Source organism: Microcebus murinus, chromosome 2, assembly GCF_040939455.1.
Source record: "Microcebus murinus isolate Inina chromosome 2, M.murinus_Inina_mat1.0, whole genome shotgun sequence".
Classification (NCBI taxonomy): Eukaryota; Metazoa; Chordata; class Mammalia; order Primates; family Cheirogaleidae; genus Microcebus; species Microcebus murinus.
This window is the reverse complement of record NC_134105.1, coordinates 51,250,041-51,264,597: the sequence shown is the minus strand read 5'-3', so window position 1 is coordinate 51,264,597 and position 14,557 is coordinate 51,250,041. Positions and strand designations below refer to the sequence as shown.

At 36.2% G+C, this 14,557-nt stretch overlaps 1 long non-coding RNA gene across 1 annotated transcript in view; it reads right to left on the bottom strand.

Annotated features, from left to right (window-relative positions):
* Positions 1-3,329: 3,329 nt before the first annotated feature.
* LOC142876840 (uncharacterized) overlaps positions 3,330-14,557 on the bottom strand; it is a 42,320-nt gene continuing 31,092 nt past the window's right edge. Inside the window, exon 3 of the long non-coding RNA XR_012923658.1 lies at positions 3,330-5,058. This is a non-coding gene — a long non-coding RNA (uncharacterized LOC142876840). The remainder of the gene's footprint in view (positions 5,059-14,557) is intronic.

Genomic DNA, 14,557 nt, shown 5'->3' with positions numbered 1-14,557 from the left:
AGACCCTGTCTCTACTATAAATAGAAAGAAACTAATTGGCCAACTAATATACATATATAGAAAAAATTAGCCGGGCATGGTGGCACATGCCTGTAGTCCCAGCTACTCAGGAGGCTGAGGCAGCAGGATTGCTTGAGCCCAGGAGTTTGAGGTTGCTGTGAGCTAGGCTGATGCCACAGCACTCAATCTAGCCTGGGCAACAAAGTGAGGCTCTGTCCCCCCCAAAAATTAAAATAAGAAAAAAAGAAAAGAAAAGCATAGAGAGCAAGGTTTAAACCAAATCTAAGGAATAACTTTCTATTTCTTACAACCATCAGAAGTGGAATGGACTACCTGGTGAGACAATGTGCCTTTCATCATAGATATTTTTAAACAGAGACTCAATGACTGCCCATCAGGAAAGTTGTAGGACAGAATTGGATGGGAAAGAGGTTAGGCTACTAGAATGGTGATTAAGGCCACCTATTATTTGCAGTAAAAACTTCAGAGCACTTTTATGAAGATTTTGGGTGCAAATGATGACTTATATAGTAAAAATATTACTTACTATCCACAGTAGGGTTGATCTACCACCCATAGAACACTAACAATTTTTTCCTGCAAAGTTGGTGACTGCTTTTCTTACTTTGCCAACATCTGTTCTCCATTGGGCGGGGAGAGAGAAAAAGAAGAGAGGTAGAGATAACTTGTCTTCGAGATGGCTGGGGTGAACTGGCAAATCTGAAAAAGGAAAATTAACTGATGAAGATTATTGTTTAAACATATATACACAAGCCTTAACTTTAACCAACTCAGTTAAGCAAAGAATCACTACATAACTTGACGGTTTATCTACTCTGTAGATATGTACCTACTCTTCTGTGGCTTTCAGATTAATTATGTGTATGAATCCTTTAGGTTTGGAGCACCCATACCCTGTAGGAACTAACCTGCAGTAAATACTCCTATAATTATTTAATAACTATATAGTTACAGGTGTATTTACCAAAGTATTTCCTTGACTTTGGCCATTATGGGATAGTCCATATCCCATTAGTAGTATCAAAGAGGTCTGCAGCAAACTGGTAGAGGTAAAAGGATGTTACGATTAATATTAGCATCTAAAAACTATGTGAGGTTACCCAAACATTAAAATTTAATGACAGTGATTTGAGATTACTTGGTTATCATGGTCCTAAAGAACACTACTAGGTTTTGTTTTTCTTTTGTGATTCGGTACTGCTACAATTGCTCTGATTTATTCTTGCCTTCGGAAGGCAAAAGGGTAATGGAGTGGCAAAATCGAGGTCTCAGAATATGTGCTGAGGCTTTATGAAAAAGGTACAGAAGCACTTAGACCTAACCATAAAAGAGCTGTATTTGCAAACTTGGAAGGTATTATAGTAGAAAAGAATTCATCAATACAATTAATAACAATAAATATTAAAGTATATTCTGGATTTGAGTAAATGCCTTCTTATATTTAATTGTACTGAGTCGCATTAGCTGGATAAACAATATAGCTGTTTAATTAAATAATGGATCCGGAAACCAAAGTAAACATTAGAAGAGAAGACCTTTTATATAAAGATGTTTAAACTTTGAGGTCACTGGACATGCCATTTGCAGATAATTAGCTGACCTGCTTATTTGAGTAACTGATAGCCAGTACCTCTGCCTGCACCAGAAACACATTTAACAAAGTCAAGTTTTAAACAGACAATGTAAAAGCTGATTTAATGAAAGCCTAAAATCAAATTTCCACATTAAACACAAATGATACCCCTAGAACACATTTCACTTTTCAAAGAGTCTTAGCAATTCAAAGTTAAAGAAAATAGTTAATAAGCAATGAAAAAAAGTACTCTAAAATTTTAGAAAGGATTTGAAGAACAAACAAGGAAAATCTGAGTTTCAAAATATTTAATAAAGAGGATAATTAATATCAATGAACCAAGTTTGGCTGTCTTAAGTACTAGTGATTTTTTTCTTTAAGTTAATGATATTTAAAATATCTCCACTAAAGTTTTATCTTCAAGCCCAGAATTCAAGTTAAATCATCCAGAACAAATAGTTCCTATAATGCTCACTATACAATACAATATTGTACTCATAAAATATAGTTGCTCCATAAATGCTTTTTGAGTGAATGAAGCATTTTATGAAGGAAAGACAAAGGGAATAAATATATACAGAACAAATGGACACTTTATTATCAAGCCATAAATTGAGAAAAAAATACTAATGATAAGGAAGTTTAGATTAAAATACTTCAGGAAATCCTATGCTCTTTTAGGAAGTTCTAAGAAGGTATTATTGGATTATTGGGGTACAAAATTTAAAATAAAAATATATGTATAACTTATATTTAAAAAGAAATATGAGATGTTAGAGAACAAATAAACAAATGCATACCTACACATAGACGGCCATGTCATTCCTCCTAGGCATTTTAGGGTCCATATAACATTTTTAAGATACAGCCCTGATCATTTTATGCCCTTGCTCAAAATTATCTATGGTTCCGCACTGCCTATAGAATAAAGTTTAAACTAAGTCTGGCAATCACATTCATTCGCAGTGTCTTGTATACTTGGTTTCCCAGTACATTCCTCCACTACAGGTGACAGCTTACAGTTACCTAAACACATCTTTGCATTTTTTTTCACTTCCTGATTTTGTTCATGCTATGCTATCCTGAAAGTTCTTTCTTCATTACATAACACCTCTCCCTCAACCATCACCCATTACCATTTTTCTGGTGGTTGATATCGTAGCCAATATGCCAAGAGCCAAATAAAGATTCTTTATACTCTCCCAAATTGGAACTATGTTGTCTATGGCCTATGCTTATTCAGAAATTGATTTTGTTTCCATTTTATCATGAAATAATGCCCGATTCATTTAATGACTAGTTGTGCATATATTTATATAAATGCTCTGAGGGCAAAGATTGGTGTCTTATCAATGTTGATGTTTTTTTCTTTATCTCTTAAAGTGTTTATGACTCAATTAAGTATCTTAGATGTAGAAATTGCCCAACTAATATACACTGGCCTGAAGGATAAAAGGTAAATCTTATAGTTTTTGTTTGTATAGTTAAAAAGAACAAAAACAGGCCACCTTTCTTCCCCTCCACATAGAGCAAATAAAACAACTATTTAAAAAAAAAAGAACAAAAACAAAAGTATTTTAATTTATGAAGTTATTTCACAATGCTTATATATCTGTAGTAGTACTGTTTAAAATTCACATACCAAAGGGATTTTTATTCTAAATTTCCATAGAACATATATTAGAGGAGTTATATATGTAGCATAATCTCTATGGTTTTTAAATATATGCATATATACACAGGGGAAAATGATGAGAAATGCACCAAAACATTAACTGAGGTTATGTTTGAATTATAGAATAATGGATGAGTTTATTTTGCTGTTTATTTTTATTTTTCCAAGTTATTTACAATCATCATATGTTACTTTTATGGTCAAGGGGGAAAAAGAGTTATTTGAAAATACCTATGTAAGATCATGTACTCTTTGGAAATTATTCCTAGGAACTAGAGGCATTCAGATACTCCCAAAGGCCCGGGGCAGCCCAGTTACTGCTAGGTGGTGTTCACTGGCCAGTTGCCCCAACCTGTAATTCATTTAGAGTCCTAATCTGTTGGAACACCTTTCCTCACCCTTTGGAATACAGTACGCATAAATATGAAAGAATCCTATTACCTTGACTGCCTACAAACCTACATAACAGCAGTAAAACTCACAGCAGCTATTTATACTGTGATCAAAAAGCCGTGTAGAGTTGAAAGACAAGTCAACTGGATTGTTTGTTTACAATTTCATACTAAGAACAAAAATTATTTAACCCCAACCTTAAAATTAGTACCAGAACATGGACTAGAATATGACTTTTCCTCAAGGAATTTTTTTTTCATTTTTTAGTCCTTTATGCTATGCCTTTATATTTATAATCTATGTACCTATTTATCAGAAGTGAACACCCCAGTGGAAGAAAAACTATAAAATTCTCCAAATTTTATACATAAGCCAGGTTAATTATTATTACCTTGCACCTGAAAGAATATAATGAGAGATAAAGTTAAGAGAATAAATATTGGAAAATTACTCCTAGAATATCACTTGAAAAGGCTGCTATGAATAAACAGTTGGCTGGAATAAAATCATTTCAGAATTATGCAGCTCAGTGAAGTTTTTATTTAAAAAAAATATTTTAGATTTAAGTCCCTATGAGCCTTAAAAGAAAGTGGCCAGCATTTCTGATAATACTCATGATTGGTACACACATACTACAAACCAATTTTCACATAGCACAAAGCACTTTGTTCTCTGCGGGAATATAATGGGATTTGAGAGCAAAAGCCACCAGGCCCATTCACTGACCTATAAGCCAACTCTCATAGTTAAACTGCTGCAAAGTTTACAAATTTACAATGAAAAAGCTGTGTGTGTGTGTGTGTGTGTGTGTGTGTGTGTGTGTGTGTGTGTGTTTTCTCTGAGCCCAGGTTCTAGTTCTGAACTAATGGGTCACAAAAGACATAGTATCTTGTTCATAATTTTAGTTTCTTGCCTTGATCATATTAATATGACATTAAGGACACCTTTATTAGTATGGACATAGGAGACAGATAACCCAATTCAAACAGTTTTATCAGCCAGCTCCCCTTCTCCCCTTCCTCTGGTCAAAGTATTAATATTTCCTTTTGGCAGAGGAACTGCTCCTTCTCTGACACATGGATCTATCAGGGCCGCCAGTTATATAGCAAGTCAGGTTCAGAAGCCACAGAGCATGTGGTCCAAGCTGGACTAACCATAGTATGTCACATTCCTAACTCTGTAGGAATCTCTATCTATTGGTAGATAGCATAGGTCCATGACTAGAGAAAGGCCACTCCAGACTGTCCTCTGAAGCTTTTCAAACAGGAGCTTGGATGAGAGTGCCCAGGTGTGAGTCATAGGGAGGAAGAGCTTCTTCCTTTCAGATGGTGAATATATGCGGTTGTGAGCTGCAGATGCTGGTAGCCAGGTTCTCTGCCACATGTAAGAAGGTGGTCTGCAGTAGAAAACAGAATTTGAATTTTAGCCTACATAAGCAAGCACTCAGAAAGTGTAGCTTAAATTTTCTGTGCAACTGAACTTAATCTCGTCAAAGAGATCTTGTTTTACCAACTGATAGAAACTAAACTTCAATGAATTTCATGTTACCATTTCTTTTCCTTGAGTTCTCATCTAATTTCTAGGCAGGAGACAAGGGGGAGGAAGGAAGGCAGGGCCAGGATAAGAAAAAGTTCTGATCCTTAGTCATCTGTTGAATTTGGCATTATGACTCCTTGTCCTGTTTTTTAAATGTTGGTCTACGTGGATCCATGTCAAAGGTCACTTCAAGATCAATGACTCTCCTTGCTTAACCCTGTTTCTCCAACACCACTCTGGGCTACAGGCACCTTGGTGAAGTTTTCCAAGGCCCAACCACATGTCTTTGCTACACTCAAAAATCTTTCTACTGCTCCTAACTTTGCTGAGTCAAGTTGGAACTCTACAAGGCTGCTTCCAATCTGACTACCTTTATCACACAGCTATTTCTACATACTGCCTCATACTACTCCAAGTTGCAGAGAACACTGGGGTCTTCACTCCTAGCTCTACTCTATGATTCTCCTGGTTCTTGGATCCCCTCCAAACTCATTGGGAGTGTCTATTATTCCTCCCCAACAGGACTCAGGCCTGAGAGATTGGCTGTCCTTGATATTGTGAAACACATTCAAAATATTAAATAAAACAGTAATAAACACAAATGCTCAATGTGTGCTTATTAGTGATAAAGACATCTACTAGATACAGGCTCCTTTCCCAGTGGTACCAGCTGAGCTCTATTTGCTTCCCTTTTGGCTTTCCTCTTTTTTCTGTAATGTAGGGGGAAATCTTCAGAGCCTGAATTCACCTCTGGTTTGCATATTTTTGAGACTCAAAACACAGTGTGCTGTAATATCTCCTTTGGTGTCAATGGACACAAAAATTTCAATGAGTGGAAGAGGGTTACATGGTAAAAAAGTAAAGTACTGGGGAAAACACATCAGGTAAGAGGGCACAATGCCCAGAAAGAAAAGGAGCAGAAGCCACATGAGGGAAAAGTGTGTCACAACACTACCTGGCTCCTGGCCCAAGCTCCAATTTCCTCCTCCTGCCTTCCTAAAGCTTAGTAGATCAAGTTTTTCCTTAAGTCTGTGAGCCACCTGAGGGTCTTTCCTCAATTCCCTCTTTTACTTAAGCTAATTCTAGTTATATTTTCATCACTTGCACCCTACAGAGTCCTACCCAAAACAATAGCTTAGCAAAAGGGGGAATTTTTATTTCATGGAAGCAGGAAGATTCAACAGTCAAATAACAGGAAGAGCATACATGCAGATGGTCCTCAGGAACCCTGAAATCACAGGTAACCTTCTCCATCTTTTATTTGTTTCTTGAAATAAGTGATTTTCATTCCCTCTTACTGACCAATTCTTTCCACATAATGGAAAACATATTGTTACCATTCCCAAGTTTTCCACAGACTGGTTTCCACCGTCAGGTACAGGAAGAAATAAATCAGTTTCTATTATTTTGTTTCAGTAGTAAAAATTTAAAGAGAAGGAAAATTCTTTTTTTCATGCTATAAGTACAATAGCTTATGTTTGGCTTATAACTGTAAAGAAAACACTCCTCTCTATGACTAAGCTATTCAGCCCTTTTAAAGTTACCTTTTAAAAGTATATAAAGGAAAGAATAGATTTAGAGAGATTGCTTTGTGCTTTAAGCTAAATGCAGAGAAGAGAAAGTAATGAGAATAAAAACAATAAAAATATTTTTAAATAGATAAAAACTAGTGATGAGTTAATGCCTTGGGAGTCAAAGTTAAACATAATATAATATAACAAAGAAGGATATTATATTCCCAACATAGAAGAATTTTAAAGTCAAGGAAACTAAACTATGATAAATATATGCCCTATGTTTTTGTACCCTGCCCAAGCATAGGTTACTTCAAAAATTTTGTTTCAATTATAGATTGGATGTACTTGACATTATAAAGCACATTCAATTTAAAACACTAAGAAACACAAATGCCAACAGAATGAAGGACAAAAACCATATGATCATCTCAATAGATGCAGAAAAGGATCTGACAAAATTCAACATCCTTTCATGATAAAAACTCTCAAAAAAGTAGGTATAGAAGGAATGTTCCTCAACACAATAAAGGTCATATATACCTAGCCCACAGCTAATATCATTCTCGATGGTAATAAGTTGAAGGCCTTATCTCAATATCAGGAACAAAGCAAGGATGGCCACTCTTACCACTTCTATTCAATGTAGTACTGGAAGGCCTAGCCAGAGCAATTAGGCAAGAGAAGGTAATAAAAAGGCAACCAAATAGGAAAGAAAGAAGTGTGTTTTTCTGTTTGCTGATGACATGATCTTATGGATAAAAAAATCTCTAAAAATTTCATCAAAAAATTGATAGAACTCATAAACTAATTCAGTAAAGTTTCAGGATACAAAATCAACTTATAAAAACCAGTGTTCCAATACACTAAAAATGAACTATGTGGAAAAAGAAATTAAGAAAATGATCCTATTTACACTATCATAAAGAATACACAAAAATGTTTAGGAGTAAACTTAACAAAGGAAGCAAAATATCTGTATGGCTGAAAATTATAAAACATTGATAAAAGAAATTGAAGATGACAAAAATATATGGAAAGAGGTCGGGCGCGGTGGCTCACGCCTGTAATCCTAGCTCTCTGGGAGGCCGAGGCGGGCGGATTGCTCAAGGTCAGGAGTTCAAAACCAGCCTGAGCAAGAGCGAGACCCCGTCTCTACTATAAATAGAAAGAAATTAATTGGCCAACTGATATATATATAAAAAATTAGCTGGGCATGGCGGTGCATGCCTGTAGTCCCAGCTACTCGGGAGGCTGAGGCAGGAGGATCGCTTGAGCCCAGGAGTTTGAGGTTGCTGTGAGCTAGGCTGACGCCATGGCACTCACTCTAGCCTGGACAACAAAGCGAGACTCTGTCTCAAAAAAAAAAAAAAAAATATATATATATATATGGAAAGATATCCCAAGTTCATGAAATAGAAGAATAATTAATATTGTTCAAATATCCATACTATACAGAGCAATCCATTGGTTCAACTCAATATCTATCAAAATTCCAATGTCAGATTATGGTCAAGGATTAGAAGCAGCCTACACACACCATCCACATGGAGAAGATTGAAAATGGCACATGGATATTCACCTTCAGATTGATCATCTATGAGAGAGCATTGGGAATCAACAGAGAGGTGATAGGAGACTACCAAAGTAAAGGAGAAGGTAAAGAGGCAACCTTCTGTTTGGGATTGGACGCACATGGGGAAGGCACCCACACACAGAGAAAGGACAGGAAAGAGAATCCCAGGGCTCCACACTTCTCCTGAAGACATTGCTATCCAAGCTGTGGAAAGGACCCTTCACCACAGCAGGCCACCAGATTGACATAGGGAGTGGACTAGAGACTATGCAGGAATGTTATTCCAGAGAGAAGGCACAGTGGGGAACCAAGGGCTTGCAAACCCTGCGTACTGCAGCTGACACCATTTTAAGATTTCAGGCTCAGAATACTCCATCTACCTGGGGGTCAGATTCATTGGTAATGCCTCCTCATTTCTCCTGCCAGGCCCAGGAGGGAGCAGGGAGGACAGGAACTCTTGCATACCCCATGTGCAGGCAAGAATTATTATACCACCAACAGGGGACCTGGGCAGAGCTGAAAAACACCAGATCTGAGTGGGAGAGGGCTCAAGTTAATGCAAACCAATAATCACCATAGCCCCACAAACTTGAGTGGAGCAATCACTCACTCTGTGGTGCATGGACTGCCCATGACAACCGCAGGAGAATGGTGAGACATGAGATGGAGGAGAAGGATAGTGTTAAAGGCTCCCAGTGCATCTACCCCTCTCTTGTCATGTCAATATTCTTGAGTAGGACTCAAGTGCATCATCCAGGGACTTTTTCCTCTCTTCACTGAGTAGGAGAGTTACCATAAGAGGAGATCAGGCACACAGCAAACCTATCTATTTGTCTTAGCTGATAGAACAGGTTTCACATGAGAAAGAACCAGCACAAGAACTCTGGCAACATGAAAAAAAAAAAAAAAAGCTGTTTGACCACAATAGTTCTCCAGCAACTGACTCCAACTGAAAGGAAATTGCTGAAATGTCAGATCTGGAATTCAGAATATGGATGACAAGATCAACAGGCTTGATGAGAAAATTGAAAACCAACACAAAGAAACCAAAAAAATAATTCAGGACATGAATGAAAAATTCAATAAAGAGATAGATAAAATAAGAAAATATATAACAGAATTTAAAGAAATGAAAGAGACATTTAGGGAATTTCAAAATCAGGCAGAAAGTTGAAACAATAGACTAGACTGAGTAGAAGAAATTCAGAGCTTGAAGAAAAGGCTTCCAATTTAACTCAATCAATTGAAAATGTAAGAAAAAAAGAAGAATGAACAATCACTCTGAGAAACATGGGACTATGTAAAGTGAAAAAGTATAAGAATTATAGGCATTGATGGAGAAGAAGAAAACGCAAAAAGCATAGAAAATCTATTTGAGGAAGTAATTGAGGAAAATGTCCCTGATAACACTAGACATTTAGACATCCAGATATAAGATGGTCATTGAACACCTGGAAGATTCATGGCAAACAGGACATCACCAAAGCACATAGTCATCAGTCTGGCTAAAGTCAAACTGAAGGAGAAAATCCCACAAGCTGTAAGACGAAATGAAAGAATAATTTACTAAGGAAAATCCATCTAACTAACAGCAGACTTCTCAGCAGAAATCTTACAAGCCAGAAGGGACTGGGACCCCATTTTTAGTCTTTTTAAACAGAATAACTGCCAGCTAAGAATTTTGTGCCTTACAAAACCAAGTTTCATAAATAAAGGAGAAATAAAGTCTTTCTTAGACAAGCAAACACTAAGGGAATTTATCACTATTAGACCTGCCCTACAGGAAATGCTTCAAAGTGCTCTATGCATGAAATAGAATAATCAATACCCACCAGTGCAAAAACACATGAAAGTTAAAGCTCATGGCTCTTATAAAAAGTAACACAAGGGAGAAAACAAAGTGAGTAGGTAACAATCAACATCATGAACAAAATAGTATCTCACATATCAATACTAACATTGAATGTAAATGGTCTTAATGCTCCACTTAAGAGATACAGATTGGCTGAATGACTGAAAAACCACAACCAAAATATATGATGTCTCCAAGAAACCCATCCAAATCACAAGGATTCTCATAGACTCAAGGTAAAGGGATGGAAAAATATTCTACACAAATGAAAACCAAAAGTGAGCAAAAGTAGCTATTCTCATATGAAATAGAATAAAGATTAAATGAGAAACAGTAAAAACACACACACACACAAAGACAGTCATTGTATAATGACTAAGAGAGAAATTTGGGCCGGGCGCTGTGGCTCACGCCTGTAATCCTAGCTCTTGGGAGGCCGAGGCGGGCGGATTGCTCAAGGTCAGGAGTTCAAAACCAGCCTGAGCAAGAGCGAGACCCTGTCTCTACTATAAATAGAAAGAAATTAATTGGCCAACTGATATATATATAAAAAATTAGCCGGGCATGGTGGCGCATGCCTGTAGTCCCAGCTACTCGGGAGGCTGAGGCAGAAGGATCACTCAAGCCCAGGAGTTTGAGGTTGCTGTGAGCTAGGCTGACGCCACGGCACTCACTCTAGCCTGGACAACAAAGCGAGACTCTGTCTCAAAAAAAAAAAAAAAAAAAGAGAGAAATTTGGCAAGAAGATATAACAATCCTAAATATATATGTACCTAAAATGGGAGCCCCCCAGTTCATAAAATGACTTCTACTAGATCTAAGCAGTATCACAATAGCTGAGGATGCCAAGACTCCACTGACAGAACTGGACAGATCAATGACACAGATATCAACAAAAAACAGTGGGCTTAAACAGTACTTTATAACATATGGATCTAACAGACACTTATAGCACATTCTGCCCAAAAACTATGAATATACATTCTTCTCAACAGCATATGAGACATTTTCCTAGATAGATCAATTGTTAGCCCAGAAAACAAGTCTCAGCAAATTCAGAAAAATTGAAATCATACCATGCATCTTCTCAGACCACAGTGGAATGAAACTAGAAATCAATTGCAAGAGGAACTGTCAAATCTGCACAAATAAATGGAAATTAAACTACCTACTGCTGAATGATCCTAGGGTCAATGATGGAAATTAAAAAATTTTTCAAACCAAACAACAAAAGGGAAAAAAGTACACACCCAAAGGACCAATGAAACAAAAGTTGGTTCTTTGAAAAGATAAACAAAATTGATAGACCACAACCTAGATTAACTAGAAATAGAAGAGAAAGGGTTCAAATAAGCTCTATCAGAAATGAAAAAGGAGGCATTACAACTGATACTACAGAAATACAAAATATCATTCATGACTACTATGAAAACCTCCATACACACAAACTAGAACATATAGAGGAAATTATTAAATTTGGGGGAACACACAACCTCTCTATACTGAATGAGAAAGAAATAGAAATCCTGAAGACCAATAATGAAAACCAAGATTGAAACTGTAATAAAATAAAAAGCCTCCCAACAACAACAAAATCCCAGGATCATATAGATTCACAGACAACTTCTACTAGATCTACAAAGAAGAATTGGCACTATCCTACTGAAACTGCTCCACAATATCAAGAAGGAAGAAATTCTCCCTAACTCATTCTATGAAGCCAGTATCACCCTGATCCAAAGCCAAGAAAGGACACAACAAAAAAAGAAAATTATAGACCTATATCCCTCATGATCATAGATGCAAAAATCCTCAAGAAAATTCTAGCAAACCAAAATCAAGAACCCATCAAAAAGATAATTCACCATGATCAAGTAGGTTCCATCCCAGGGATACAAGGATGGTTCAACACATGTAAACCAATAAATGTGATTCACCACAGAAACAGATGAAAAACAAAGACCATATGATCATCTCAATAGATGAAGAAAAAACATTCAATAAAATCCAGCACTCTTTCATGATAAAAACCTTCAATAAACAAGACACAGAGGAACATACTTCAAAATAATAAAAGCTATTTATAACAAACCCATAGCCAATGTCATACTGAATGGGGAAAATTCAAAAGACTTCCCCCAAGATCTGAAACAAGACAAGGGTGCCCACTGTCACCACTTCTATTCAACATAGTACTGAAAGTTCTACCCATAGCAATCACACAAGAGAAAGAAATAAAGGATATCCAAATTGGGAAAGAGGAAGTCAAACTATCCCTGTTTGCCAATGATATGATGTTATATCTAGAAAGCCCTAGAGGCTCCAATTCCAAAAGACTCCTGGAATTGATAAATAGATTCAGTAAAGTCTCAGGTTACAAAATTAATGTACACAAATTAGTCACATTTCTATATACTATTAACAGTCAAGCTGAGAGTTGAATAAAGAATGCAATAGCATTTACAATAGCTGCAAAGAAAATAAAATACCTAGGAATATACTGAACCAAGGAGGTTAAGTATAGTAGTTTTACAAGGAGAACTACAAAACACTGATGAAAGAAATCATAGATGACACAAACAAATGGAAAATATCCCATGCTCATGGATTAGAAGAATCAACATTAAAACGTTCAGGGTGCTCAGAGTAATTTACAAATTCAACACAATTCCCATCAAAATACCAATGTTGTTTTTCCAGATCTACAAAAATTAGTCCTAAACTTCATATGGAACCAAAAAAGAGCCCAAATAGCCAAAGCAATCCTAAGCAAAAAGAACAAATCTTGAGACATCACATTACCTGACTTCAAATTATACTACAAGCCAATAGTAACCAAAATAGTATGGTACTGGTACAAAAGTTGACATGTAACCCAATGGAACAGAATAGAGAACCCAGAAATAAAACACTATAGCTATGACCAAACTGATTTTTGACAAAGCAAACCAAAACATCCATTGGGGAAAGAATGACTTATTCAATAAATGGTACTGGGAAAACTGGATAGCCAATGTAGAAGAATGAAACTGGATCCCATCTCTCACCATATACAAATATTAACTCAAGATGATTAAAGACTTAAATGTAAGACCTGAAACCATGAAAATTCTAAAAGAAAATGTAGAAAAAACTCTTTTGGACATTGGCCAAGGCAATGAATTTATAAATAAGACTCCAAAAACAAATACAACAAAAACAAAACTAAATAAATGGAACTTAATTAAGCTGAAAAATTTCTGTACAGCAAAATAAATAATCAATAGAATAAAGAGATAACAGAATGGGAGAAAATATTCACAAACTATACATCTGACAAAGGGCTCATATCCCAGAATCTACACAGAACTCAAACAAGGCATCAAGAAAGAAACAAATAACCTCATCAAAAAGTGGGCAAAAAACATGAACAGAATGGAAAAAATATGTGCATGCTATACATCCAACAAAGGGCTGGTAACTGGAATCTATAAAGAACTCAGTCAAATCAGCAAGAAAAAAACCAACAACCTCATTAAAAAGTGGTCAAATGACATGAACAGAAACTTTTCAAAAGAAGATAGACTAATGACCAACAAACATATGAAAAAATACTCAACATCTCTAATCATCAAGGAAATGAAAATCAAAACTACAATGAGATATCACTTAACTCCAATAAGAATAGCTTTTATCAAAAAGTCCTAAAATAACAAATGTTGGCAAGGATCTGGAGAGATAGGAACACTCATACTTGGCCGGTGAGATTACAAACTAGTACAATCTCTATGGAAAGTAACATGGAGATACCTCAAAGAACTGAAAGTAGAACTACCATGTCATCCGGCAATCCCACTACTGGGAATCTACCCTAAGGAAAATAAGACATTCCATAAAAAAGACATATGCACTTGGATGTTCATAGAAGCACAGTTCACAATTGCAAAGATGTGGAAACAACCCAAGTGCCCATCAATACATAGATGGATTAACAAAATGTAGTATATGTATACCATGGAGTACTACTCAACCATAAAAAAACAAGAAATTAATACCTTTTATATTACCATGGATGAAGCTGGAGCCCATTCTTCTAAAGTGAAGTATCACAAGAGTGGAAAAACAAACACCACATGTACTCACCATTAAATTGGTACTAATCAATCAATGTTTATATGCACATATGGAAGTAATTCATTCATTGAGAAGTAAGTAATTAATTCATTGGGCAGGTGGGAGGGGAAAGAGGGGATAGGTAAATTCAACCCTAATGGACACAGTGTGTGCTGTCTAGAGAATGGCCATGCTTGTAGCTTTGAGTCAGGTGTGCAAAGGCAATTTATGCGATCAAAGTGTTTGTACCCCCGTAATATTCTAAAATTTAAACAAAGACATGAACAGACTTTTTTTCAGAATAATATAGATAAATGACCAACAG